The sequence below is a fragment of the Brachyhypopomus gauderio genome, unplaced genomic scaffold (assembly GCF_052324685.1).
Source record: "Brachyhypopomus gauderio isolate BG-103 unplaced genomic scaffold, BGAUD_0.2 sc194, whole genome shotgun sequence".
Lineage (NCBI taxonomy): Eukaryota > Metazoa > Chordata > Actinopteri > Gymnotiformes > Hypopomidae > Brachyhypopomus > Brachyhypopomus gauderio.
The window spans coordinates 185,696-212,578 of record NW_027507015.1 but is presented as its reverse complement, the minus strand read 5'-3'; the positions used below and the strand labels follow the sequence as shown (position 1 = coordinate 212,578).

At 41.9% G+C, this 26,883-nt stretch overlaps 22 non-coding genes across 22 annotated transcripts; all 22 read left to right on the top strand.

Annotated features, from left to right (window-relative positions):
• Positions 1-720: 720 nt before the first annotated feature.
• On the top strand, positions 721-793 carry trnar-ccu (transfer RNA arginine (anticodon CCU)). Its single transcript has one exon. It is a non-coding gene; the product is annotated as a tRNA-Arg (tRNA).
• A 978-nt stretch (positions 794-1,771) lies between these two features.
• trnar-ccu (transfer RNA arginine (anticodon CCU)) lies at positions 1,772-1,844 on the top strand. The gene has a single exon. It is a non-coding gene; the product is annotated as a tRNA-Arg (tRNA).
• A 978-nt stretch (positions 1,845-2,822) lies between these two features.
• trnar-ccu (transfer RNA arginine (anticodon CCU)) lies at positions 2,823-2,895 on the top strand. Its single transcript has one exon. It is a non-coding gene; the product is annotated as a tRNA-Arg (tRNA).
• A 978-nt stretch (positions 2,896-3,873) lies between these two features.
• Positions 3,874-3,946, top strand: trnar-ccu (transfer RNA arginine (anticodon CCU)). Its single transcript has one exon. It is a non-coding gene; the product is annotated as a tRNA-Arg (tRNA).
• A 2,032-nt stretch (positions 3,947-5,978) lies between these two features.
• trnar-ccu (transfer RNA arginine (anticodon CCU)) lies at positions 5,979-6,051 on the top strand. Its single transcript has one exon. It is a non-coding gene; the product is annotated as a tRNA-Arg (tRNA).
• Positions 6,052-8,084: 2,033 nt separating this feature from the next.
• trnar-ccu (transfer RNA arginine (anticodon CCU)) lies at positions 8,085-8,157 on the top strand. The gene has a single exon. It is a non-coding gene; the product is annotated as a tRNA-Arg (tRNA).
• A 2,032-nt stretch (positions 8,158-10,189) lies between these two features.
• Positions 10,190-10,262, top strand: trnar-ccu (transfer RNA arginine (anticodon CCU)). Its single transcript has one exon. It is a non-coding gene; the product is annotated as a tRNA-Arg (tRNA).
• Positions 10,263-11,243: 981 nt separating this feature from the next.
• Positions 11,244-11,316, top strand: trnar-ccu (transfer RNA arginine (anticodon CCU)). Its single transcript has one exon. It is a non-coding gene; the product is annotated as a tRNA-Arg (tRNA).
• Positions 11,317-12,294: 978 nt separating this feature from the next.
• On the top strand, positions 12,295-12,367 carry trnar-ccu (transfer RNA arginine (anticodon CCU)). The gene has a single exon. It is a non-coding gene; the product is annotated as a tRNA-Arg (tRNA).
• Positions 12,368-13,345: 978 nt separating this feature from the next.
• On the top strand, positions 13,346-13,418 carry trnar-ccu (transfer RNA arginine (anticodon CCU)). Its single transcript has one exon. It is a non-coding gene; the product is annotated as a tRNA-Arg (tRNA).
• Positions 13,419-14,391: 973 nt separating this feature from the next.
• Positions 14,392-14,464, top strand: trnar-ccu (transfer RNA arginine (anticodon CCU)). Its single transcript has one exon. It is a non-coding gene; the product is annotated as a tRNA-Arg (tRNA).
• Positions 14,465-15,442: 978 nt separating this feature from the next.
• trnar-ccu (transfer RNA arginine (anticodon CCU)) lies at positions 15,443-15,515 on the top strand. The gene has a single exon. It is a non-coding gene; the product is annotated as a tRNA-Arg (tRNA).
• Positions 15,516-16,493: 978 nt separating this feature from the next.
• trnar-ccu (transfer RNA arginine (anticodon CCU)) lies at positions 16,494-16,566 on the top strand. The gene has a single exon. It is a non-coding gene; the product is annotated as a tRNA-Arg (tRNA).
• A 981-nt stretch (positions 16,567-17,547) lies between these two features.
• trnar-ccu (transfer RNA arginine (anticodon CCU)) lies at positions 17,548-17,620 on the top strand. The gene has a single exon. It is a non-coding gene; the product is annotated as a tRNA-Arg (tRNA).
• Positions 17,621-18,598: 978 nt separating this feature from the next.
• trnar-ccu (transfer RNA arginine (anticodon CCU)) lies at positions 18,599-18,671 on the top strand. The gene has a single exon. It is a non-coding gene; the product is annotated as a tRNA-Arg (tRNA).
• Positions 18,672-19,649: 978 nt separating this feature from the next.
• trnar-ccu (transfer RNA arginine (anticodon CCU)) lies at positions 19,650-19,722 on the top strand. Its single transcript has one exon. It is a non-coding gene; the product is annotated as a tRNA-Arg (tRNA).
• A 978-nt stretch (positions 19,723-20,700) lies between these two features.
• On the top strand, positions 20,701-20,773 carry trnar-ccu (transfer RNA arginine (anticodon CCU)). The gene has a single exon. It is a non-coding gene; the product is annotated as a tRNA-Arg (tRNA).
• Positions 20,774-21,751: 978 nt separating this feature from the next.
• trnar-ccu (transfer RNA arginine (anticodon CCU)) lies at positions 21,752-21,824 on the top strand. Its single transcript has one exon. It is a non-coding gene; the product is annotated as a tRNA-Arg (tRNA).
• A 981-nt stretch (positions 21,825-22,805) lies between these two features.
• Positions 22,806-22,878, top strand: trnar-ccu (transfer RNA arginine (anticodon CCU)). The gene has a single exon. It is a non-coding gene; the product is annotated as a tRNA-Arg (tRNA).
• Positions 22,879-23,856: 978 nt separating this feature from the next.
• On the top strand, positions 23,857-23,929 carry trnar-ccu (transfer RNA arginine (anticodon CCU)). The gene has a single exon. It is a non-coding gene; the product is annotated as a tRNA-Arg (tRNA).
• A 981-nt stretch (positions 23,930-24,910) lies between these two features.
• On the top strand, positions 24,911-24,983 carry trnar-ccu (transfer RNA arginine (anticodon CCU)). Its single transcript has one exon. It is a non-coding gene; the product is annotated as a tRNA-Arg (tRNA).
• Positions 24,984-25,961: 978 nt separating this feature from the next.
• trnar-ccu (transfer RNA arginine (anticodon CCU)) lies at positions 25,962-26,034 on the top strand. Its single transcript has one exon. It is a non-coding gene; the product is annotated as a tRNA-Arg (tRNA).
• Positions 26,035-26,883: the final 849 nt, after the last annotated feature.

The window sequence follows — 26,883 nt, the reverse complement described above, 5'->3', positions numbered from 1 at the left end:
CTAGCAAATCCCAATAGACACTCAAAATAACCTACAAATTCAAGCTTGTGTTGTAAAAAATGTAAGTGCCTTTCAAGAAAGTGAATGAAAATGGTGCTCGACAAGATGTTTAGAAGTAGACCTGGAAATTTCAAAACTTAAAAGCATGTTTGCCAAGTTGATATGTTCATATGCTTGTACAAAAGATCTGCTAATTCCCTTGAGCCATGAGGTTGATTTGCTGACAACAGATGGCGTGATGACAAGGGGTAATGTCGAGAGATGTGTTACACTGGCCTATCTTATCAAAGATCTCTTGCTGAATCTTCTCCAGGACCTCCAGACTTCTACATATTTGGCCAAAAGAATGGACGCGGAACAACGTGTGGATTTTTCAAATGTCACTGGATATCAAAGATTGGGTGAAAGGGAAACTGAAATCCAGAAAGATTGAAAATACAAAAGATCTGCTAAGTCCCCTGCTCAGTGGGTGAAAGGGAAACTGAAATTTATAATGATTGAAATGACAAAAGATCTGCTAATTCCCTTCAGCTATGGTCGTGTTTGCACAAAGAAGTACAGAAACAAAATTGAGTTGAAGCATTGTACTGACTTTTCATTTTTCTGTCTCTCAGGTGTCTGACTAGAACAGACTGTACTGAGAACAGAGCCCTCTGATATATTCCAGAAGTATAGGTTGCGTTCATCGTGGGTACTGGACATCCGCAAGCTTTAGCAAGAGCCCCAGTGGCCTAATGGATAAGGCACTGGCCTCCTAAGCCAGGGATTGTGGGTTCGAGTCCCATCTGGGGTGCTGGGAAAGCAGAGTGGCGCAGCGGAAGCGTGCTGGGCCCATAACCCAGAGGTCGATGGATCGAAACCATCCTCTGCTAAGTCACCTTTAGTCCTAAAAAAGCATTCCTTTAGTCCAAAAATAGCACACCTTTCAATGTCAGAGGGGTGTGAGTCAAAAATTGATAGAAAGCCTCTAAAGACAGGGTGAATTCACTCTATAGCATTTCTTTCAATGTTTTAATTTAATGAAACTCTTCAAGGCACTTCATGCTTCACTCTAGCAAATCCCAATAGACACTCAAAATAACCTACAAATTCAAGCTTGTGTTGTAAAAAATGTAAGTGCCTTTCAAGAAAGTGAATGAAAATGGTGCTCGACAAGATGTTTAGAAGTAGACCTGGAAATTTCAAAACTTAAAAGCATGTTTGCCAAGTTGATATGTTCATATGCTTGTACAAAAGATCTGCTAATTCCCTTGAGCCATGAGGTTGATTTGCTGACAACAGATGGCGTGATGACAAGGGGTAATGTCGAGAGATGTGTTACACTGGCCTATCTTATCAAAGATCTCTTGCTGAATCTTCTCCAGGACCTCCAGACTTCTACACATTTGGCCAAAAGAATGGACGCGGAACAACGTGTGGATTTTTCAAATGTCACTGGATATCAAAGATTGGGTGAAAGGGAAACTGAAATCCAGAAAGATTGAAAATACAAAAGATCTGCTAAGTCCCCTGCTCAGTGGGTGAAAGGGAAACTGAAATTTATAATGATTGAAATGACAAAAGATCTGCTAATTCCCTTCAGCTATGGTCGTGTTTGCACAAAGCAGTACAGAAACAAAATTGAGTTGAAGCATTGTACTGACTTTTCATTTTTCTGTCTCTCAGGTGTCTGACTAGAACAGACTGTACTGAGAACAGAGCCCTCTGATATATTCCAGAAGTATAGGTTGCGTTCATCGTGGGTACTGGACATCCGCAAGCTTTAGCAAGAGCCCCAGTGGCCTAATGGATAAGGCACTGGCCTCCTAAGCCAGGGATTGTGGGTTCGAGTCCCATCTGGGGTGCTGGGAAAGCAGAGTGGCGCAGCGGAAGCGTGCTGGGCCCATAACCCAGAGGTCGATGGATCGAAACCATCCTCTGCTAAGTCACCTTTAGTCCTAAAAAAGCATTCCTTTAGTCCAAAAATAGCACACCTTTCAATGTCAGAGGGGTGTGAGTCAAAAATTGATAGAAAGCCTCTAAAGACAGGGTGAATTCACTCTATAGCATTTCTTTCAATGTTTTAATTTAATGAAACTCTTCAAGGCACTTCATGCTTCACTCTAGCAAATCCCAATAGACACTCAAAATAACCTACAAATTCAAGCTTGTGTTGTAAAAAATGTAAGTGCCTTTCAAGAAAGTGAATGAAAATGGTGCTCGACAAGATGTTTAGAAGTAGACCTGGAAATTTCAAAACTTAAAAGCATGTTTGCCAAGTTGATATGTTCATATGCTTGTACAAAAGATCTGCTAATTCCCTTGAGCCATGAGGTTGATTTGCTGACAACAGATGGCGTGATGACAAGGGGTAATGTCGAGAGATGTGTTACACTGGCCTATCTTATCAAAGATCTCTTGCTGAATCTTCTCCAGGACCTCCAGACTTCTACATATTTGGCCAAAAGAATGGACGCGGAACAACGTGTGGATTTTTCAAATGTCACTGGATATCAAAGATTGGGTGAAAGGGAAACTGAAATCCAGAAAGATTGAAAATACAAAAGATCTGCTAAGTCCCCTGCTCAGTGGGTGAAAGGGAAACTGAAATTTATAATGATTGAAATGACAAAAGATCTGCTAATTCCCTTCAGCTATGGTCGTGTTTGCACAAAGCAGTACAGAAACAAAATTGAGTTGAAGCATTGTACTGACTTTTCATTTTTCTGTCTCTCAGGTGTCTGACTAGAACAGACTGTACTGAGAACAGAGCCCTCTGATATATTCCAGAAGTATAGGTTGCGTTCATCGTGGGTACTGGACATCCGCAAGCTTTAGCAAGAGCCCCAGTGGCCTAATGGATAAGGCACTGGCCTCCTAAGCCAGGGATTGTGGGTTCGAGTCCCATCTGGGGTGCTGGGAAAGCAGAGTGGCGCAGCGGAAGCGTGCTGGGCCCATAACCCAGAGGTCGATGGATCGAAACCATCCTCTGCTAAGTCACCTTTAGTCCTAAAAAAGCATTCCTTTAGTCCAAAAATAGCACACCTTTCAATGTCAGAGGGGTGTGAGTCAAAAATTGATAGAAAGCCTCTAAAGACAGGGTGAATTCACTCTATAGCATTTCTTTCAATGTTTTAATTTAATGAAACTCTTCAAGGCACTTCATGCTTCACTCTAGCAAATCCCAATAGACACTCAAAATAACCTACAAATTCAAGCTTGTGTTGTAAAAAATGTAAGTGCCTTTCAAGAAAGTGAATGAAAATGGTGCTCGACAAGATGTTTAGAAGTAGACCTGGAAATTTCAAAACTTAAAAGCATGTTTGCCAAGTTGATATGTTCATATGCTTGTACAAAAGATCTGCTAATTCCCTTGAGCCATGAGGTTGATTTGCTGACAACAGATGGCGTGATGACAAGGGGTAATGTCGAGAGATGTGTTACACTGGCCTATCTTATCAAAGATCTCTTGCTGAATCTTCTCCAGGACCTCCAGACTTCTACATATTTGGCCAAAAGAATGGACGCGGAACAACGTGTGGATTTTTCAAATGTCACTGGATATCAAAGATTGGGTGAAAGGGAAACTGAAATCCAGAAAGATTGAAAATACAAAAGATCTGCTAAGTCCCCTGCTCAGTGGGTGAAAGGGAAACTGAAATTCATAATGATTGAAATGACAAAAGATCTGCTAATTCCCTTCAGCTATGGTCGTGTTTGCACAAAGCAGTACAGAAACAAAATTGAGTTGAAGCATTGTACTGACTTTTCATTTTTCTGTCTCTCAGGTGTCTGACTAGAACAGACTGTACTGAGAACAGAGCCCTCTGATATATTCCAGAAGTATAGGTTGCGTTCATCGTGGGTACTGGACATCCGCAAGCTTTAGCAAGAGCCCCAGTGGCCTAATGGATAAGGCACTGGCCTCCTAAGCCAGGGATTGTGGGTTCGAGTCCCATCTGGGGTGCTGGGAAAGCAGAGTGGCGCAGCGGAAGCGTGCTGGGCCCATAACCCAGAGGTCGATGGATCGAAACCATCCTCTGCTAAGTCACCTTTAGTCCTAAAAAAGCATTCCTTTAGTCCAAAAATAGCACACCTTTCAATGTCAGAGGGGTGTGAGTCAAAAATTGATAGAAAGCCTCTAAAGACAGGGTGAATTCACTCTATAGCATTTCTTTCAATGTTTTAATTTAATTAAACTCTTCAAGGCACTTCATGCTTCACTCTAGCAAATCCCAATAGACACTCAAAATAACCTACAAATTCAAGCTTGTGTTGTAAAAAATGTAAGTGCCTTTCAAGAAAGTGAATGAAAATGGTGCTCGACAAGATGTTTAGAAGTAGACCTGGAAATTTCAAAACTTAAAAGCATGTTTGCCAAGTTGATATGTTCATATGCTTGTACAAAAGATCTGCTAATTCCCTTGAGCCATGAGGTTGATTTGCTGACAACCGATGGCGTGATGACAAGGGGTAATGTCGAGAGATGTGTTACATTGGCCTATCTTATCAAAGATCTCTTGCTGAATCTTCTCCAGGACCTCCAGACTTCTACATATTTGGCCAAAAGAGGTGACGCGGAACAACGTGTGGATTTTTCAAATGTCACTGGATGTCAAAGATTGGGTGAAAGGGAAACTGAAATCCAGAAAGATTGAAAATACAAAAGATCTGCTAAGTCCCCTGCTCAGTGGGTGAAAGGGAAACTGAAATTCATAATGATTGAAATGACAAAAGATCTGCTAATTCCCTTCAGCTATGGTCGTGTTTGCACAAAGCAGTACAGAAACAAAATTGAGTTGAAGCATTGTACTGACTTTTCATTTTTCTGTCTCTCAGGTGTCTGACTAGAACAGACTGTACTGAGAACAGAGCCCTCTGATATATTCCAGAAGTATAGGTTGCGTTCATCGTGGGTACTGGACATCCGCAAGCTTTAGCAAGAGCCCCAGTGGCCTAATGTATAAGGCACTGGCCTCCTAAGCCAGGGATTGTGGGTTCGAGTCCCATCTGGGGTGCTGGGAAAGCAGAGTGGCGCAGCGGAAGCGTGCTGGGCCCATAACCCAGAGGTCGATGGATCGAAACCATCCTCTGCTAAGTCAGCTTTAGTCCTAAAAAAGCATTCCTTTAGTCCAAAAATAGCACACCTTTCAATGTCAGAGGGGTGTGAGTCAAAAATTGATAGAAAGCCTCTAAAGACAGGGTGAATTCACTCTATAGCATTTCTTTCAATGTTTTAATTTAATGAAACTCTTCAAGGCACTTCATGCTTCACTCTAGCAAATCCCAATAGACACTCAAAATAACCTACAAATTCAAGCTTGTGTTGTAAAAAATTTAAGTCCCTTTCAAGAAAGTGAATGAAAATGGTGCTCGACAAGATGTTTAGAAGTAGACCTGGAAATTTCAAAACTTAAAAGCATGTTTGCCAAGCTGATATGTTCATATGCTTGTACAAAAGATCTGCCAATTCCCTTGAGCCATGAGGTTGATTTGCTGACAACAGATGGCGTGATGACAAGGGGTAATGTCGGGAGATGTGTTACACTGGCCTATCTTATCAAAGATCTCTTGCTAAATCTTCTCCAGGACCTCCAGACTTCTCCTACATATTTGGCCAAAAGAATGGACGCGGAACAACGTGTGGATTTTTCAAATGTCACTGGATATCAAAGATTGGGTGAAAGGGAAACTGAAATCCAGAAAGATTGAAAATACAAAAGATCTGCTAAGTCCCCTGCTCAGTGGGTGAAAGGGAAACTGAAATTCATAATGATTGAAATGACAAAAGATCTGCTAATTCCCTTCAGCTATGGTCGTGTTTGCACAAAGCAGTACAGAAACAAAATTGAGTTGAAGCATTGTACTGACTTTTCATTTTTCTGTCTCTCAGGTGTCTGACTAGAACAGACTGTACTGAGAACAGAGCCCTCTGATATATTCCAGAAGTATAGGTTGCGTTCATCGTGGGTACTGGACATCCGCAAGCTTTAGCAAGAGCCCCAGTGGCCTAATGGATAAGGCACTGGCCTCCTAAGCCAGGGATTGTGGGTTCGAGTCCCATCTGGGGTGCTGGGAAAGCAGAGTGGCGCAGCGGAAGCGTGCTGGGCCCATAACCCAGAGGTCGATGGATCGAAACCATCCTCTGCTAAGTCAGCTTTAGTCCTAAAAAAGCATTCCTTTAGTCCAAAAATAGCACACCTTTCAATGTCAGAGGGGTGTGAGTCAAAAATTGATAGAAAGCCTCTAAAGACAGGGTGAATTCACTCTATAGCATTTCTTTCAATGTTTTAATTTAATGAAACTCTTCAAGGCACTTCATGCTTCACTCTAGCAAATCCCAATAGACACTCAAAATAACCTACAAATTCAAGCTTGTGTTGTAAAAAATTTAAGTCCCTTTCAAGAAAGTGAATGAAAATGGTGCTCGACAAGATGTTTAGAAGTAGACCTGGAAATTTCAAAACTTAAAAGCATGTTTGCCAAGCTGATATGTTCATATGCTTGTACAAAAGATCTGCCAATTCCCTTGAGCCATGATGTTGATTTGCTGACAACAGATGGTGTGATGACAAGGGGTAATGTCGAGAGATGTGTTACATTGGCCTATCTTATCAAAGATCTCTTGCTGAATCTTCTCCAGGACCTCCAGACTTCTACATATTTGGCCAAAAGAGGTGACGCGGAACAACGTGTGGATTTTTCAAATGTCACTGGATGTCAAAGATTGGGTGAAAGGGAAACTGAAATCCAGAAAGATTGAAAATACAAAAGATCTGCTAAGTCCCCTGCTCAGTGGGTGAAAGGGAAACTGAAATTCATAATGATTGAAATGACAAAAGATCTGCTAATTCCCTTCAGCTATGGTCGTGTTTGCACAAAGCAGTACAGAAACAAAATTGAGTTGAAGCATTGTACTGACTTTTCATTTTTTCTGTCTCTCAGGTGTCTGACTAGAACAGACTGTACTGAGAACAGAGCCCTCTGATATATTCCAGAAGTATAGGTTGCGTTCATCGTGGGTACTGGACATCCGCAAGCTTTAGCAAGAGCCCCAGTGGCCTAATGTATAAGGCACTGGCCTCCTAAGCCAGGGATTGTGGGTTCGAGTCCCATCTGGGGTGCTGGGAAAGCAGAGTGGTGCAGCGGAAGCGTGCTGGGCCCATAACCCAGAGGTCGATGGATCGAAACCATCCTCTGCTAAGTCAGCTTTAGTCCTAAAAAAGCATTCCTTTAGTCCAAAAATAGCACACCTTTCAATGTCAGAGGGGTGTGAGTCAAAAATTGATAGAAAGCCTCTAAAGACAGGGTGAATTCACTCTATAGCATTTCTTTCAATGTTTTAATTTAATGAAACTCTTCAAGGCACTTCATGCTTCACTCTAGCAAATCCCAATAGACACTCAAAATAACCTACAAATTCAAGCTTGTGTTGTAAAAAATGTAAGTCCCTTTCAAGAAAGTGAATGAAAATGGTGCTCGACAAGATGTTTAGAAGTAGACCTGGAAATTTCAAAACTTAAAAGCATGTTTGCCAAGCTGATATGTTCATATGCTTGTACAAAAGATCTGCCAATTCCCTTGAGCCATGAGGTTGATTTGCTGACAACAGATGGCGTGATGACAAGGGGTAATGTCGGGAGATGTGTTACACTGGCCTATCTTATCAAAGATCTCTTGCTAAATCTTCTCCAGGACCTCCAGACTTCTCCTACATATTTGGCCAAAAGAATGGACGCGGAACAACGTGTGGATTTTTCAAATGTCACTGGATATCAAAGATTGGGTGAAAGGGAAACTGAAATCCAGAAAGATTGAAAATACAAAAGATCTGCTAAGTCCCCTGCTCAGTGGGTGAAAGGGAAACTGAAATTCATAATGATTGAAATGACAAAAGATCTGCTAATTCCCTTCAGCTATGGTCGTGTTTGCACAAAGCAGTACAGAAACAAAATTGAGTTGAAGCATTGTACTGACTTTTCATTTTTCTGTCTCTCAGGTGTCTGACTAGAACAGACTGTACTGAGAACAGAGCCCTCTGATATATTCCAGAAGTATAGGTTGCGTTCATCGTGGGTACTGGACATCCGCAAGCTTTAGCAAGAGCCCCAGTGGCCTAATGGATAAGGCACTGGCCTCCTAAGCCAGGGATTGTGGGTTCGAGTCCCATCTGGGGTGCTGGGAAAGCAGAGTGGCGCAGCGGAAGCGTGCTGGGCCCATAACCCAGAGGTCGATGGATCGAAACCATCCTCTGCTAAGTCAGCTTTAGTCCTAAAAAAGCATTCCTTTAGTCCAAAAATAGCACACCTTTCAATGTCAGAGGGGTGTGAGTCAAAAATTGATAGAAAGCCTCTAAAGACAGGGTGAATTCACTCTATAGCATTTCTTTCAATGTTTTAATTTAATGAAACTCTTCAAGGCACTTCATGCTTCACTCTAGCAAATCCCAATAGACACTCAAAATAACCTACAAATTCAAGCTTGTGTTGTAAAAAATTTAAGTCCCTTTCAAGAAAGTGAATGAAAATGGTGCTCGACAAGATGTTTAGAAGTAGACCTGGAAATTTCAAAACTTAAAAGCATGTTTGCCAAGCTGATATGTTCATATGCTTGTACAAAAGATCTGCCAATTCCCTTGAGCCATGATGTTGATTTGCTGACAACAGATGGCGTGATGACAAGGGGTAATGTCGAGAGATGTGTTACATTGGCCTATCTTATCAAAGATCTCTTGCTGAATCTTCTCCAGGACCTCCAGACTTCTACATATTTGGCCAAAAGAGGTGACGCGGAACAACGTGTGGATTTTTCAAATGTCACTGGATGTCAAAGATTGGGTGAAAGGGAAACTGAAATCCAGAAAGATTGAAAATACAAAAGATCTGCTAAGTCCCCTGCTCAGTGGGTGAAAGGGAAACTGAAATTCATAATGATTGAAATGACAAAAGATCTGCTAATTCCCTTCAGCTATGGTCGTGTTTGCACAAAGCAGTACAGAAACAAAATTGAGTTGAAGCATTGTACTGACTTTTCATTTTTCTGTCTCTCAGGTGTCTGACTAGAACAGACTGTACTGAGAACAGAGCCCTCTGATATATTCCAGAAGTATAGGTTGCGTTCATCGTGGGTACTGGACATCCGCAAGCTTTAGCAAGAGCCCCAGTGGCCTAATGTATAAGGCACTGGCCTCCTAAGCCAGGGATTGTGGGTTCGAGTCCCATCTGGGGTGCTGGGAAAGCAGAGTGGTGCAGCGGAAGCGTGCTGGGCCCATAACCCAGAGGTCGATGGATCGAAACCATCCTCTGCTAAGTCAGCTTTAGTCCTAAAAAAGCATTCCTTTAGTCCAAAAATAGCACACCTTTCAATGTCAGAGGGGTGTGAGTCAAAAATTGATAGAAAGCCTCTAAAGACAGGGTGAATTCACTCTATAGCATTTCTTTCAATGTTTTAATTTAATGAAACTCTTCAAGGCACTTCATGCTTCACTCTAGCAAATCCCAATAGACACTCAAAATAACCTACAAATTCAAGCTTGTGTTGTAAAAAATGTAAGTCCCTTTCAAGAAAGTGAATGAAAATGGTGCTCGACAAGATGTTTAGAAGTAGACCTGGAAATTTCAAAACTTAAAAGCATGTTTGCCAAGCTGATATGTTCATATGCTTGTACAAAAGATCTGCCAATTCCCTTGAGCCATGAGGTTGATTTGCTGACAACAGATGGCGTGATGACAAGGGGTAATGTCGGGAGATGTGTTACACTGGCCTATCTTATCAAAGATCTCTTGCTAAATCTTCTCCAGGACCTCCAGACTTCTCCTACATATTTGGCCAAAAGAATGGACGCGGAACAACGTGTGGATTTTTCAAATGTCACTGGATATCAAAGATTGGGTGAAAGGGAAACTGAAATCCAGAAAGATTGAAAATACAAAAGATCTGCTAAGTCCCCTGCTCAGTGGGTGAAAGGGAAACTGAAATTCATAATGATTGAAATGACAAAAGATCTGCTAATTCCCTTCAGCTATGGTCGTGTTTGCACAAAGCAGTACAGAAACAAAATTGAGTTGAAGCATTGTACTGACTTTTCATTTTTCTGTCTCTCAGGTGTCTGACTAGAACAGACTGTACTGAGAACAGAGCCCTCTGATATATTCCAGAAGTATAGGTTGCGTTCATCGTGGGTACTGGACATCCGCAAGCTTTAGCAAGAGCCCCAGTGGCCTAATGGATAAGGCACTGGCCTCCTAAGCCAGGGATTGTGGGTTCGAGTCCCATCTGGGGTGCTGGGAAAGCAGAGTGGCGCAGCGGAAGCGTGCTGGGCCCATAACCCAGAGGTCGATGGATCGAAACCATCCTCTGCTAAGTCAGCTTTAGTCCTAAAAAAGCATTCCTTTAGTCCAAAAATAGCACACCTTTCAATGTCAGAGGGGTGTGAGTCAAAAATTGATAGAAAGCCTCTAAAGACAGGGTGAATTCACTCTATAGCATTTCTTTCAATGTTTTAATTTAATGAAACTCTTCAAGGCACTTCATGCTTCACTCTAGCAAATCCCAATAGACACTCAAAATAACCTACAAATTCAAGCTTGTGTCGTAAAAAATTTAAGTCCCTTTCAAGAAAGTGAATGAAAATGGTGCTCGACAAGATGTTTAGAAGTAGACCTGGAAATTTCAAAACTTAAAAGCATGTTTGCCAAGCTGATATGTTCATATGCTTGTACAAAAGATCTGCCAATTCCCTTGAGCCATGAGGTTGATTTGCTGACAACAGATGGCGTGATGACAAGGGGTAATGTCGAGAGATGTGTTACATTGGCCTATCTTATCAAAGATCTCTTGCTGAATCTTCTCCAGGACCTCCAGACTTCTCCTACATATTTGGCCAAAAGAATGGACGCGGAACAACGTGTGGATTTTTCAAATGTCACTGGATATCAAAGATTGGGTGAAAGGGAAACTGAAATCCAGAAAGATTGAAAATACAAAAGATCTGCTAAGTCCCCTGCTCAGTGGGTGAAAGGGAAACTGAAATTCATAATGATTGAAATGACAAAAGATCTGCTAATTCCCTTCAGCTATGGTCGTGTTTGCACAAAGCAGTACAGAAACAAAATTGAGTTGAAGCATTGTACTGACTTTTCATTTTTCTGTCTCTCAGGTGTCTGACTAGAACAGACTGTACTGAGAACAGAGCCCTTTGATATATTCCAGAAGTATAGGTTGCGTTCATCGTGGGTACTGGACATCCGCAAGCTTTAGCAAGAGCCCCAGTGGCCTAATGGATAAGGCACTGGCCTCCTAAGCCAGGGATTGTGGGTTCGAGTCCCATCTGAGGTGCTGGGAAAGCAGAGTGGCGCAGCGGAAGCGTGCTGGGCCCATAACCCAGAGGTCGATGGATCGAAACCATCCTCTGCTAAGTCAGCTTTAGTCCTAAAAAAGCATTCCTTTAGTCCAAAAATAGCACACCTTTCAATGTCAGAGGGGTGTGAGTCAAAAATTGATAGAAAGCCTCTAAAGACAGGGTGAATTCACTCTATAGCATTTCTTTCAATGTTTTAATTTAATGAAACTCTTCAAGGCACTTCATGCTTCACTCTAGCAAATCCCAATAGACACTCAAAATAACCTACAAATTCAAGCTTGTGTTGTAAAAAATGTAAGTCCCTTTCAAGAAAGTGAATGAAAATGGTGCTCGACAAGATGTTTAGAAGTAGACCTGGAAATTTCAAAACTTAAAAGCATGTTTGCCAAGCTGATATGTTCATATGCTTGTACAAAAGATCTGCCAATTCCCTTGAGCCATGAGGTTGATTTGCTGACAACAGATGGCGTGATGACAAGGGGTAATGTCGAGAGATGTGTTACATTGGCCTATCTTATCAAAGATCTCTTGCTGAATCTTCTCCAGGACCTCCAGACTTCTACATATTTGGCCAAAAGAGGTGACGCGGAACAACGTGTGGATTTTTCAAATGTCACTGGATATCAAAGATTGGGTGAAAGGGAAACTGAAATCCAGAAAGATTGAAAATACAAAAGATCTGCTAAGTCCCCTGCTCAGTGGGTGAAAGGGAAACTGAAATTCATAATGATTGAAATGACAAAAGATCTGCTAATTCCCTTCAGCTATGGTCGTGTTTGCACAAAGCAGTACAGAAACAAAATTGAGTTGAAGCATTGTACTGACTTTTCATTTTTCTGTCTCTCAGGTGTCTGACTAGAACAGACTGTACTGAGAACAGAGCCCTCTGATATATTCCAGAAGTATAGGTTGCGTTCATCGTGGGTACTGGACATCCGCAAGCTTTAGCAAGAGCCCCAGTGGCCTAATGGATAAGGCACTGGCCTCCTAAGCCAGGGATTGTGGGTTCGAGTCCCATCTGGGGTGCTGGGAAAGCAGAGTGGCGCAGCGGAAGCGTGCTGGGCCCATAACCCAGAGGTCGATGGATCGAAACCATCCTCTGCTAAGTCAGCTTTAGTCCTGAAAAAGCATTCCTTTAGTCCAAAAATAGCACACCTTTCAATGTCAGAGGGGTGTGAGTCAAAAATTGATAGAAAGCCTCTAAAGACAGGGTGAATTCACTCTATAGCATTTCTTTCAATGTTTTAATTTAATGAAACTCTTCAAGGCACTTCATGCTTCACTCTAGCAAATCCCAATAGACACTCAAAATAACCTACAAATTCAAGCTTGTGTTGTAAAAAATGTAAGTCCCTTTCAAGAAAGTGAATGAAAATGGTGCTCGACAAGATGTTTAGAAGTAGACCTGGAAATTTCAAAACTTAAAAGCATGTTTGCCAAGCTGATATGTTCATATGCTTGTACAAAAGATCTGCCAATTCCCTTGAGCCATGAGGTTGATTTGCTGACAACAGATGGCGTGATGACAAGGGGTAATGTCGAGAGATGTGTTACATTGGCCTATCTTATCAAAGATCTCTTGCTGAATCTTCTCCAGGACCTCCAGACTTCTACATATTTGGCCAAAAGAGGTGACGCGGAACAACGTGTGGATTTTTCAAATGTCACTGGATGTCAAAGATTGGGTGAAAGGGAAACTGAAATCCAGAAAGATTGAAAATACAAAAGATCTGCTAAGTCCCCTGCTCAGTGGGTGAAAGGGAAACTGAAATTCATAATGATTGAAATGACAAAAGATCTGCTAATTCCCTTCAGCTATGGTCGTGTTTGCACAAAGCAGTACAGAAACAAAATTGAGTTGAAGCATTGTACTGACTTTTCATTTTTCTGTCTCTCAGGTGTCTGACTAGAACAGACTGTACTGAGAACAGAGCCCTCTGATATATTCCAGAAGTATAGGTTGCGTTCATCGTGGGTACTGGACATCCGCAAGCTTTAGCAAGAGCCCCAGTGGCCTAATGGATAAGGCACTGGCCTCCTAAGCCAGGGATTGTGGGTTCGAGTCCCATCTGGGGTGCTGGGAAAGCAGAGTGGCGCAGCGGAAGCGTGCTGGGCCCATAACCCAGAGGTCGATGGATCGAAACCATCCTCTGCTAAGTCAGCTTTAGTCCTAAAAAAGCATTCCTTTAGTCCAAAAATAGCACACCTTTCAATGTCAGAGGGGTGTGAGTCAAAAATTGATAGAAAGCCTCTAAAGACAGGGTGAATTCACTCTATAGCATTTCTTTCAATGTTTTAATTTAATGAAACTCTTCAAGGCACTTCATGCTTCACTCTAGCAAATCCCAATAGACACTCAAAATAACCTACAAATTCAAGCTTGTGTCGTAAAAAATTTAAGTCCCTTTCAAGAAAGTGAATGAAAATGGTGCTCGACAAGATGTTTAGAAGTAGACCTGGAAATTTCAAAACTTAAAAGCATGTTTGCCAAGCTGATATGTTCATATGCTTGTACAAAAGATCTGCCAATTCCCTTGAGCCATGAGGTTGATTTGCTGACAACAGATGGCGTGATGACAAGGGGTAATGTCGAGAGATGTGTTACATTGGCCTATCTTATCAAAGATCTCTTGCTGAATCTTCTCCAGGACCTCCAGACTTCTCCTACATATTTGGCCAAAAGAATGGACGCGGAACAACGTGTGGATTTTTCAAATGTCACTGGATATCAAAGATTGGGTGAAAGGGAAACTGAAATCCAGAAAGATTGAAAATACAAAAGATCTGCTAAGTCCCCTGCTCAGTGGGTGAAAGGGAAACTGAAATTCATAATGATTGAAATGACAAAAGATCTGCTAATTCCCTTCAGCTATGGTCGTGTTTGCACAAAGCAGTACAGAAACAAAATTGAGTTGAAGCATTGTACTGACTTTTCATTTTTCTGTCTCTCAGGTGTCTGACTAGAACAGACTGTACTGAGAACAGAGCCCTTTGATATATTCCAGAAGTATAGGTTGCGTTCATCTGGACATCCGCAAGCTTTAGCAAGAGCCCCAGTGGCCTAATGGATAAGGCACTGGCCTCCTAAGCCAGGGATTGTGGGTTCGAGTCCCATCTGAGGTGCTGGGAAAGCAGAGTGGCGCAGCGGAAGCGTGCTGGGCCCATAACCCAGAGGTCGATGGATCGAAACCATCCTCTGCTAAGTCAGCTTTAGTCCTAAAAAAGCATTCCTTTAGTCCAAAAATAGCACACCTTTCAATGTCAGAGGGGTGTGAGTCAAAAATTGATAGAAAGCCTCTAAAGACAGGGTGAATTCACTCTATAGCATTTCTTTCAATGTTTTAATTTAATGAAACTCTTCAAGGCACTTCATGCTTCACTCTAGCAAATCCCAATAGACACTCAAAATAACCTACAAATTCAAGCTTGTGTTGTAAAAAATGTAAGTCCCTTTCAAGAAAGTGAATGAAAATGGTGCTCGACAAGATGTTTAGAAGTAGACCTGGAAATTTCAAAACTTAAAAGCATGTTTGCCAAGCTGATATGTTCATATGCTTGTACAAAAGATCTGCCAATTCCCTTGAGCCATGAGGTTGATTTGCTGACAACAGATGGCGTGATGACAAGGGGTAATGTCGAGAGATGTGTTACATTGGCCTATCTTATCAAAGATCTCTTGCTGAATCTTCTCCAGGACCTCCAGACTTCTACATATTTGGCCAAAAGAGGTGACGCGGAACAACGTGTGGATTTTTCAAATGTCACTGGATATCAAAGATTGGGTGAAAGGGAAACTGAAATCCAGAAAGATTGAAAATACAAAAGATCTGCTAAGTCCCCTGCTCAGTGGGTGAAAGGGAAACTGAAATTCATAATGATTGAAATGACAAAAGATCTGCTAATTCCCTTCAGCTATGGTCGTGTTTGCACAAAGCAGTACAGAAACAAAATTGAGTTGAAGCATTGTACTGACTTTTCATTTTTCTGTCTCTCAGGTGTCTGACTAGAACAGACTGTACTGAGAACAGAGCCCTCTGATATATTCCAGAAGTATAGGTTGCGTTCATCGTGGGTACTGGACATCCGCAAGCTTTAGCAAGAGCCCCAGTGGCCTAATGGATAAGGCACTGGCCTCCTAAGCCAGGGATTGTGGGTTCGAGTCCCATCTGGGGTGCTGGGAAAGCAGAGTGGCGCAGCGGAAGCGTGCTGGGCCCATAACCCAGAGGTCGATGGATCGAAACCATCCTCTGCTAAGTCAGCTTTAGTCCTGAAAAAGCATTCCTTTAGTCCAAAAATAGCACACCTTTCAATGTCAGAGGGGTGTGAGTCAAAAATTGATAGAAAGCCTCTAAAGACAGGGTGAATTCACTCTATAGCATTTCTTTCAATGTTTTAATTTAATGAAACTCTTCAAGGCACTTCATGCTTCACTCTAGCAAATCCCAATAGACACTCAAAATAACCTACAAATTCAAGCTTGTGTTGTAAAAAATGTAAGTCCCTTTCAAGAAAGTGAATGAAAATGGTGCTCGACAAGATGTTTAGAAGTAGACCTGGAAATTTCAAAACTTAAAAGCATGTTTGCCAAGCTGATATGTTCATATGCTTGTACAAAAGATCTGCCAATTCCCTTGAGCCATGAGGTTGATTTGCTGACAACAGATGGCGTGATGACAAGGGGTAATGTCGAGAGATGTGTTACATTGGCCTATCTTATCAAAGATCTCTTGCTGAATCTTCTCCAGGACCTCCAGACTTCTACATATTTGGCCAAAAGAGGTGACGCGGAACAACGTGTGGATTTTTCAAATGTCACTGGATGTCAAAGATTGGGTGAAAGGGAAACTGAAATCCAGAAAGATTGAAAATACAAAAGATCTGCTAAGTCCCCTGCTCAGTGGGTGAAAGGGAAACTGAAATTCATAATGATTGAAATGACAAAAGATCTGCTAATTCCCTTCAGCTATGGTCGTGTTTGCACAAAGCAGTACAGAAACAAAATTGAGTTGAAGCATTGTACTGACTTTTCATTTTTCTGTCTCTCAGGTGTCTGACTAGAACAGACTGTACTGAGAACAGAGCCCTCTGATATATTCCAGAAGTATAGGTTGCGTTCATCGTGGGTACTGGACATCCGCAAGCTTTAGCAAGAGCCCCAGTGGCCTAATGGATAAGGCACTGGCCTCCTAAGCCAGGGATTGTGGGTTCGAGTCCCATCTGGGGTGCTGGGAAAGCAGAGTGGCGCAGCGGAAGCGTGCTGGGCCCATAACCCAGAGGTCGATGGATCGAAACCATCCTCTGCTAAGTCAGCTTTAGTCCTAAAAAAGCATTCCTTTAGTCCAAAAATAGCACACCTTTCAATGTCAGAGGGGTGTGAGTCAAAAATTGATAGAAAGCCTCTAAAGACAGGGTGAATTCACTCTATAGCATTTCTTTCAATGTTTTAATTTAATGAAACTCTTCAAGGCACTTCATGCTTCACTCTAGCAAATCCCAATAGACACTCAAAATAACCTACAAATTCAAGCTTGTGTCGTAAAAAATTTAAGTCCCTTTCAAGAAAGTGAATGAAAATGGTGCTCGACAAGATGTTTAGAAGTAGACCTGGAAATTTCAAAACTTAAAAGCATGTTTGCCAAGCTGATATGTTCATATGCTTGTACAAAAGATCTGCCAATTCCCTTGAGCCATGAGGTTGATTTGCTGACAACAGATGGCGTGATGACAAGGGGTAATGTCGAGAGATGTGTTACATTGGCCTATCTTATCAAAGATCTCTTGCTGAATCTTCTCCAGGACCTCCAGACTTCTCCTACATATTTGGCCAAAAGAATGGACGCGGAACAACGTGTGGATTTTTCAAATGTCACTGGATATCAAAGATTGGGTGAAAGGGAAACTGAAATCCAGAAAGATTGAAAATACAAAAGATCTGCTAAGTCCCCTGCTCAGTGGGTGAAAGGGAAACTGAAATTCATAATGATTGAAATGACAAAAGATCTGCTAATTCCCTTCAGCTATGGTCGTGTTTGCACAAAGCAGTACAGAAACAAAATTGAGTTGAAGCATTGTACTGACTTTTCATTTTTCTGTCTCTCAGGTGTCTGACTAGAACAGACTGTACTGAGAACAGAGCCCTTTGATATATTCCAGAAGTATAGGTTGCGTTCATCGTGGGTACTGGACATCCGCAAGCTTTAGCAAGAGCCCCAGTGGCCTAATGGATAAGGCACTGGCCTCCTAAGCCAGGGATTGTGGGTTCGAGTCCCATCTGAGGTGCTGGGAAAGCAGAGTGGCGCAGCGGAAGCGTGCTGGGCCCATAACCCAGAGGTCGATGGATCGAAACCATCCTCTGCTAAGTCAGCTTTAGTCCTAAAAAAGCATTCCTTTAGTCCAAAAATAGCACACCTTTCAATGTCAGAGGGGTGTGAGTCAAAAATTGATAGAAAGCCTCTAAAGACAGGGTGAATTCACTCTATAGCATTTCTTTCAATGTTTTAATTTAATGAAACTCTTCAAGGCACTTCATGCTTCACTCTAGCAAATCCCAATAGACACTCAAAATAACCTACAAATTCAAGCTTGTGTTGTAAAAAATGTAAGTCCCTTTCAAGAAAGTGAATGAAAATGGTGCTCGACAAGATGTTTAGAAGTAGACCTGGAAATTTCAAAACTTAAAAGCATGTTTGCCAAGCTGATATGTTCATATGCTTGTACAAAAGATCTGCCAATTCCCTTGAGCCATGAGGTTGATTTGCTGACAACAGATGGCGTGATGACAAGGGGTAATGTCGAGAGATGTGTTACATTGGCCTATCTTATCAAAGATCTCTTGCTGAATCTTCTCCAGGACCTCCAGACTTCTACATATTTGGCCAAAAGAGGTGACGCGGAACAACGTGTGGATTTTTCAAATGTCACTGGATATCAAAGATTGGGTGAAAGGGAAACTGAAATCCAGAAAGATTGAAAATACAAAAGATCTGCTAAGTCCCCTGCTCAGTGGGTGAAAGGGAAACTGAAATTCATAATGATTGAAATGACAAAAGATCTGCTAATTCCCTTCAGCTATGGTCGTGTTTGCACAAAGCAGTACAGAAACAAAATTGAGTTGAAGCATTGTACTGACTTTTCATTTTTCTGTCTCTCAGGTGTCTGACTAGAACAGACTGTACTGAGAACAGAGCCCTCTGATATATTCCAGAAGTATAGGTTGCGTTCATCGTGGGTACTGGACATCCGCAAGCTTTAGCAAGAGCCCCAGTGGCCTAATGGATAAGGCACTGGCCTCCTAAGCCAGGGATTGTGGGTTCGAGTCCCATCTGGGGTGCTGGGAAAGCAGAGTGGCGCAGCGGAAGCGTGCTGGGCCCATAACCCAGAGGTCGATGGATCGAAACCATCCTCTGCTAAGTCAGCTTTAGTCCTGAAAAAGCATTCCTTTAGTCCAAAAATAGCACACCTTTCAATGTCAGAGGGGTGTGAGTCAAAAATTGATAGAAAGCCTCTAAAGACAGGGTGAATTCACTCTATAGCATTTCTTTCAATGTTTTAATTTAATGAAACTCTTCAAGGCACTTCATGCTTCACTCTAGCAAATCCCAATAGACACTCAAAATAACCTACAAATTCAAGCTTGTGTTGTAAAAAATGTAAGTCCCTTTCAAGAAAGTGAATGAAAATGGTGCTCGACAAGATGTTTAGAAGTAGACCTGGAAATTTCAAAACTTAAAAGCATGTTTGCCAAGCTGATATGTTCATATGCTTGTACAAAAGATCTGCCAATTCCCTTGAGCCATGAGGTTGATTTGCTGACAACAGATGGCGTGATGACAAGGGGTAATGTCGAGAGATGTGTTACATTGGCCTATCTTATCAAAGATCTCTTGCTGAATCTTCTCCAGGACCTCCAGACTTCTACATATTTGGCCAAAAGAGGTGACGCGGAACAACGTGTGGATTTTTCAAATGTCACTGGATGTCAAAGATTGGGTGAAAGGGAAACTGAAATCCAGAAAGATTGAAAATACAAAAGATCTGCTAAGTCCCCTGCTCAGTGGGTGAAAGGGAAACTGAAATTCATAATGATTGAAATGACAAAAGATCTGCTAATTCCCTTCAGCTATGGTCGTGTTTGCACAAAGCAGTACAGAAACAAAATTGAGTTGAAGCATTGTACTGACTTTTCATTTTTCTGTCTCTCAGGTGTCTGACTAGAACAGACTGTACTGAGAACAGAGCCCTCTGATATATTCCAGAAGTATAGGTTGCGTTCATCGTGGGTACTGGACATCCGCAAGCTTTAGCAAGAGCCCCAGTGGCCTAATGGATAAGGCACTGGCCTCCTAAGCCAGGGATTGTGGGTTCGAGTCCCATCTGTGGTGCTGGGAAAGCAGAGTGGCGCAGCGGAAGCGTGCTGGGCCCATAACCCAGAGGTCGATGGATCGAAACCATCCTCTGCTAAGTCAGCTTTAGTCCTAAAAAAGCATTCCTTTAGTCCAAAAATAGCACACCTTTCAATGTCAGAGGGGTGTGAGTCAAAAATTGATAGAAAGCCTCTAAAGACAGGGTGAATTCACTCTATAGCATTTCTTTCAATGTTTTAATTTAATGAAACTCTTCAAGGCACTTCATGCTTCACTCTAGCAAATCCCAATAGACACTCAAAATAACCTACAAATTCAAGCTTGTGTCGTAAAAAATGTAAGTCCCTTTCAAGAAAGTGAATGAAAATGGTGCTCGACAAGATGTTTAGAAGTAGACCTGGAAATTTCAAAACTTAAAAGCATGTTTGCCAAGCTGATATGTTCATATGCTTGTACAAAAGATCTGCCAATTCCCTTGAGCCATGAGGTTGATTTGCTGACAACAGATGGCGTGATGACAAGGGGTAATGTCGAGAGATGTGTTACATTGGCCTATCTTATCAAAGATCTCTTGCTGAATCTTCTCCAGGACCTCCAGACTTCTACATATTTGGCCAAAAGAGGTGACGCGGAACAACGTGTGGATTTTTCAAATGTCACTGGATGTCAAAGATTGGGTGAAAGGGAAACTGAAATCCAGAAAGATTGAAAATACAAAAGATCTGCTAAGTCCCCTGCTCAGTGGGTGAAAGGGAAACTGAAATTCATAATGATTGAAATGACAAAAGATCTGCTAATTCCCTTCAGCTATGGTCGTGTTTGCACAAAGCAGTACAGAAACAAAATTGAGTTGAAGCATTGTACTGACTTTTCATTTTTCTGTCTCTCAGGTGTCTGACTAGAACAGACTGTACTGAGAACAGAGCCCTCTGATATATTCCAGAAGTATAGGTTGCGTTCATCGTGGGTACTGGACATCCGCAAGCTTTAGCAAGAGCCCCAGTGGCCTAATGGATAAGGCACTGGCCTCCTAAGCCAGGGATTGTGGGTTCGAGTCCCATCTGGGGTGCTGGGAAAGCAGAGTGGCGCAGCGGAAGCGTGCTGGGCCCATAACCCAGAGGTCGATGGATTGAAACCATCCTCTGCTAAGTCAGCTTTAGTCCTAAAAAAGCATTCCTTTAGTCCAAAAATAGCACACCTTTCAATGTCAGAGGGGTGTGAGTCAAAAATTGATAGAAAGCCTCTAAAGACAGGGTGAATTCACTCTATAGCATTTCTTTCAATGTTTTAATTTAATGAAACTCTTCAAGGCACTTCATGCTTCACTCTAGCAAATCCCAATAGACACTCAAAATAACCTACAAATTCAAGCTTGTGTCGTAAAAAATGTAAGTCCCTTTCAAGAAAGTGAATGAAAATGGTGCTCGACAAGATGTTTAGAAGTAGACCTGGAAATTTCAAAACTTAAAAGCATGTTTGCCAAGCTGATATGTTCATATGCTTGTACAAAAGATCTGCCAATTCCCTTGAGCCATGAGGTTGATTTGCTGACAACAGATGGCGTGATGACAAGGGGTAATGTCGAGAGATGTGTTACATTGGCCTATCTTATCAAAGATCTCTTGCTGAATCTTCTCCAGGACCTCCAGACTTCTACATATTTGGCCAAAAGAGGTGACGCGGAACAACGTGTGGATTTTTCAAATGTCACTGGATGTCAAAGATTGGGTGAAAGGGAAACTGAAATCCAGAAAGATTGAAAATACAAAAGATCTGCTAAGTCCCCTGCTCAGTGGGTGAAAGGGAAACTGAAATTCATAATGATTGAAATGACAAAAGATCTGCTAATTCCCTTCAGCTATGGTCGTGTTTGCACAAAGCAGTACAGAAACAAAATTGAGTTGAAGCATTGTACTGACTTTTCATTTTTCTGTCTCTCAGGTGTCTGACTAGAACAGACTGTACTGAGAACAGAGCCCTCTGATATATTCCAGAAGTATAGGTTGCGTTCATCGTGGGTACTGGACATCCGCAAGCTTTAGCAAGAGCCCCAGTGGCCTAATGGATAAGGCACTGGCCTCCTAAGCCAGGGATTGTGGGTTCGAGTCCCATCTGGGGTGCTGGGAAAGCAGAGTGGCGCAGCGGAAGCGTGCTGGGCCCATAACCCAGAGGTCGATGGATCGAAACCATCCTCTGCTAAGTCAGCTTTAGTCCTAAAAAAGCATTCCTTTAGTCCAAAAATAGCACACCTTTCAATGTCAGAGGGGTGTGAGTCAAAAATTGATAGAAAGCCTCTAAAGACAGGGTGAATTCACTCTATAGCATTTCTTTCAATGTTTTAATTTAATGAAACTCTTCAAGGCACTTCATGCTTCACTCTAGCAAATCCCAATAGACACTCAAAATAACCTACAAATTCAAGCTTGTGTCGTAAAAAATTTAAGTCCCTTTCAAGAAAGTGAATGAAAATGGTGCTCGACAAGATGTTTAGAAGTAGACCTGGAAATTTCAAAACTTAAAAGCATGTTTGCCAAGCTGATATGTTCATATGCTTGTACAAAAGATCTGCCAATTCCCTTGAGCCATGAGGTTGATTTGCTGACAACAGATGGCGTGATGACAAGGGGTAATGTCGAGAGATGTGTTACATTGGCCTATCTTATCAAAGATCTCTTGCTGAATCTTCTCCAGGACCTCCAGACTTCTCCTACATATTTGGCCAAAAGAATGGACGCGGAACAACGTGTGGATTTTTCAAATGTCACTGGATATCAAAGATTGGGTGAAAGGGAAACTGAAATCCAGAAAGATTGAAAATACAAAAGATCTGCTAAGTCCCCTGCTCAGTGGGTGAAAGGGAAACTGAAATTCATAATGATTGAAATGACAAAAGATCTGCTAATTCCCTTCAGCTATGGTCGTGTTTGCACAAAGCAGTACAGAAACAAAATTGAGTTGAAGCATTGTACTGACTTTTCATTTTTCTGTCTCTCAGGTGTCTGACTAGAACAGACTGTACTGAGAACAGAGCCCTCTGATATATTCCAGAAGTATAGGTTGCGTTCATCGTGGGTACTGGACATCCGCAAGCTTTAGCAAGAGCCCCAGTGGCCTAATGGATAAGGCACTGGCCTCCTAAGCCAGGGATTGTGGGTTCGAGTCCCATCTGAGGTGCTGGGAAAGCAGAGTGGCGCAGCGGAAGCGTGCTGGGCCCATAACCCAGAGGTCGATGGATCGAAACCATCCTCTGCTAAGTCAGCTTTAGTCCTAAAAAAGCATTCCTTTAGTCCAAAAATAGCACACCTTTCAATGTCAGAGGGGTGTGAGTCAAAAATTGATAGAAAGCCTCTAAAGACAGGGTGAATTCACTCTATAGCATTTCTTTCAATGTTTTAATTTAATGAAACTCTTCAAGGCACTTCATGCTTCACTCTAGCAAATCCCAATAGACACTCAAAATAACCTACAAATTCAAGCTTGTGTCGTAAAAAATGTAAGTCCCTTTCAAGAAAGTGAATGAAAATGGTGCTCGACAAGATGTTTAGAAGTAGACCTGGAAATTTCAAAACTTAAAAGCATGTTTGCCAAGCTGATATGTTCATATGCTTGTACAAAAGATCTGCCAATTCCCTTGAGCCATGAGGTTGATTTGCTGACAACAGATGGCGTGATGACAAGGGGTAATGTCGAGAGATGTGTTACATTGGCCTATCTTATCAAAGATCTCTTGCTGAATCTTCTCCAGGACCTCCAGACTTCTACATATTTGGCCAAAAGAATGGACGCGGAACAACGTGTGGATTTTTCAAATGTCACTGGATATCAAAGATTGGGTGAAAGGGAAACTGAAATCCAGAAAGATTGAAAATACAAAAGATCTGCTAAGTCCCCTGCTCAGTGGGTGAAAGGGAAACTGAAATTCATAATGATTGAAATGACAAAAGATCTGCTAATTCCCTTCAGCTATGGTCGTGTTTGCACAAAGCAGTACAGAAACAAAATTGAGTTGAAGCATTGTACTGACTTTTCATTTTTCTGTCTCTCAGGTGTCTGACTAGAACAGACTGTACTGAGAACAGAGCCCTCTGATATATTCCAGAAGTATAGGTTGCGTTCATCGTGGGTACTGGACATCCGCAAGCTTTAGCAAGAGCCCCAGTGGCCTAATGGATAAGGCACTGGCCTCCTAAGCCAGGGATTGTGGGTTCGAGTCCCATCTGGGGTGCTGGGAAAGCAGAGTGGCGCAGCGGAAGCGTGCTGGGCCCATAACCCAGAGGTCGATGGATCGAAACCATCCTCTGCTAAGTCAGCTTTAGTCCTAAAAAAGCATTCCTTTAGTCCAAAAATAGCACACCTTTCAATGTCAGAGGGGTGTGAGTCAAAAATTGATAGAAAGCCTCTAAAGACAGGGTGAATTCACTCTATAGCATTTCTTTCAATGTTTTAATTTAATGAAACTCTTCAAGGCACTTCATGCTTCACTCTAGCAAATCCCAATAGACACTCAAAATAACCTACAAATTCAAGCTTGTGTCGTAAAAAATTTAAGTCCCTTTCAAGAAAGTGAATGAAAATGGTGCTCGACAAGATGTTTAGAAGTAGACCTGGAAATTTCAAAACTTAAAAGCATGTTTGCCAAGCTGATATGTTCATATGCTTGTACAAAAGATCTGCCAATTCCCTTGAGCCATGAGGTTGATTTGCTGACAACAGATGGCGTGATGACAAGGGGTAATGTCGAGAGATGTGTTACATTGGCCTATCTTATCAAAGATCTCTTGCTGAATCTTCTCCAGGACCTCCAGACTTCTCCTACATATTTGGCCAAAAGAATGGACGCGGAACAACGTGTGGATTTTTCAAATGTCACTGGATATCAAAGATTGAGTGAAAGGGAAACTGAAATCCAGAAAGATTGAAAATACAAAAGATCTGCTAAGTCCCCTGCTCAGTGGGTGAAAGGGAAACTGAAATTCATAATGATTGAAATGACAAAAGATCTGCTAATTCCCTTCAGCTATGGTCGTGTTTGCACAAAGCAGTACAGAAACAAAATTGAGTTGAAGCATTGTACTGACTTTTCATTTTTCTGTCTCTCAGGTGTCTGACTAGAACAGACTGTACTGAGAACAGAGCCCTCTGATATATTCCAGAAGTATAGGTTGCGTTCATCGTGGGTACTGGACATCCGCAAGCTTTAGCAAGAGCCCCAGTGGCCTAATGGATAAGGCACTGGCCTCCTAAGCCAGGGATTGTGGGTTCGAGTCCCATCTGAGGTGCTGGGAAAGCAGAGTGGCGCAGCGGAAGCGTGCTGGGCCCATAACCCAGAGGTCGATGGATCGAAACCATCCTCTGCTAAGTCAGCTTTAGTCCTAAAAAAGCATTCCTTTAGTCCAAAAATAGCACACCTTTCAATGTCAGAGGGGTGTGAGTCAAAAATTGATAGAAAGCCTCTAAAGACAGGGTGAATTCACTCTATAGCATTTCTTTCAATGTTTTAATTTAATGAAACTCTTCAAGGCACTTCATGCTTCACTCTAGCAAATCCCAATAGACACTCAAAATAACCTACAAATTCAAGCTTGTGTTGTAAAAAATGTAAGTCCCTTTCAAGAAAGTGAATGAAAATGGTGCTCGACAAGATGTTTAGAAGTAGACCTGGAAATTTCAAAACTTAAAAGCATGTTTGCCAAGCTGATATGTTCATATGCTTGTACAAAAGATCTGCCAATTCCCTTGAGCCATGAGGTTGATTTGCTGACAACAGATGGCGTGATGACAAGGGGTAATGTCGAGAGATGTGTTACATTGGCCTATCTTATCAAAGATCTCTTGCTGAATCTTCTCCAGGACCTCCAGACTTCTACATATTTGGCCAAAAGAATGGACGCGGAACAACGTGTGGATTTTTCAAATGTCACTGGATATCAAAGATTGGGTGAAAGGGAAACTGAAATCCAGAAAGATTGAAAATACAAAAGATCTGCTAAGTCCCCTGCTCAGTGGGTGAAAGGGAAACTGAAATTCATAATGATTGAAATGACAAAAGATCTGCTAATTCCCTTCAGCTATGGTCGTGTTTGCACAAAGCAGTACAGAAACAAAATTGAGTTGAAGCATTGTACTGACTTTTCATTTTTCTGTCTCTCAGGTGTCTGACTAGAACAGACTGTACTGAGAACAGAGCCCTCTGATATATTCCAGAAGTATAGGTTGCGTTCATCGTGGGTACTGGACATCCGCAAGCTTTAGCAAGAGCCCCAGTGGCCTAATGGATAAGGCACTGGCCTCCTAAGCCAGGGATTGTGGGTTCGAGTCCCATCTGGGGTGCTGGGAAAGCAGAGTGGCGCAGCGGAAGCGTGCTGGGCCCATAACCCAGAGGTCGATGGATCGAAACCATCCTCTGCTAAGTCAGCTTTAGTCCTAAAAAAGCATTCCTTTAGTCCAAAAATAGCACACCTTTCAATGTCAGAGGGGTGTGAGTCAAAAATTGATAGAAAGCCTCTAAAGACAGGGTGAATTCACTCTATAGCATTTCTTTCAATGTTTTAATTTAATGAAACTCTTCAAGGCACTTCATGCTTCACTCTAGCAAATCCCAATAGACACTCAAAATAACCTACAAATTCAAGCTTGTGTTGTAAAAAATTTAAGTCCCTTTCAAGAAAGTGAATGAAAATGGTGCTCGACAAGATGTTTAGAAGTAGACCTGGAAATTTCAAAACTTAAAAGCATGTTTGCCAAGCTGATATGTTCATATGCTTGTACAAAAGATCTGCCAATTCCCTTGAGCCATGATGTTGATTTGCTGACAACAGATGGTGTGATGACAAGGGGTAATGTCGAGAGATGTGTTACATTGGCCTATCTTATCAAAGATCTCTTGCTGAATCTTCTCCAGGACCTCCAGACTTCTACATATTTGGCCAAAAGAGGTGACGCGGAACAACGTGTGGATTTTTCAAATGTCACTGGATGTCAAAGATTGGGTGAAAGGGAAACTGAAATCCAGAAAGATTGAAAATACAAAAGATCTGCTAAGTCCCCTGCTCAGTGGGTGAAAGGGAAACTGAAATTCATAATGATTGAAATGACAAAAGATCTGCTAATTCCCTTCAGCTATGGTCGTGTTTGCACAAAGCAGTACAGAAACAAAATTGAGTTGAAGCATTGTACTGA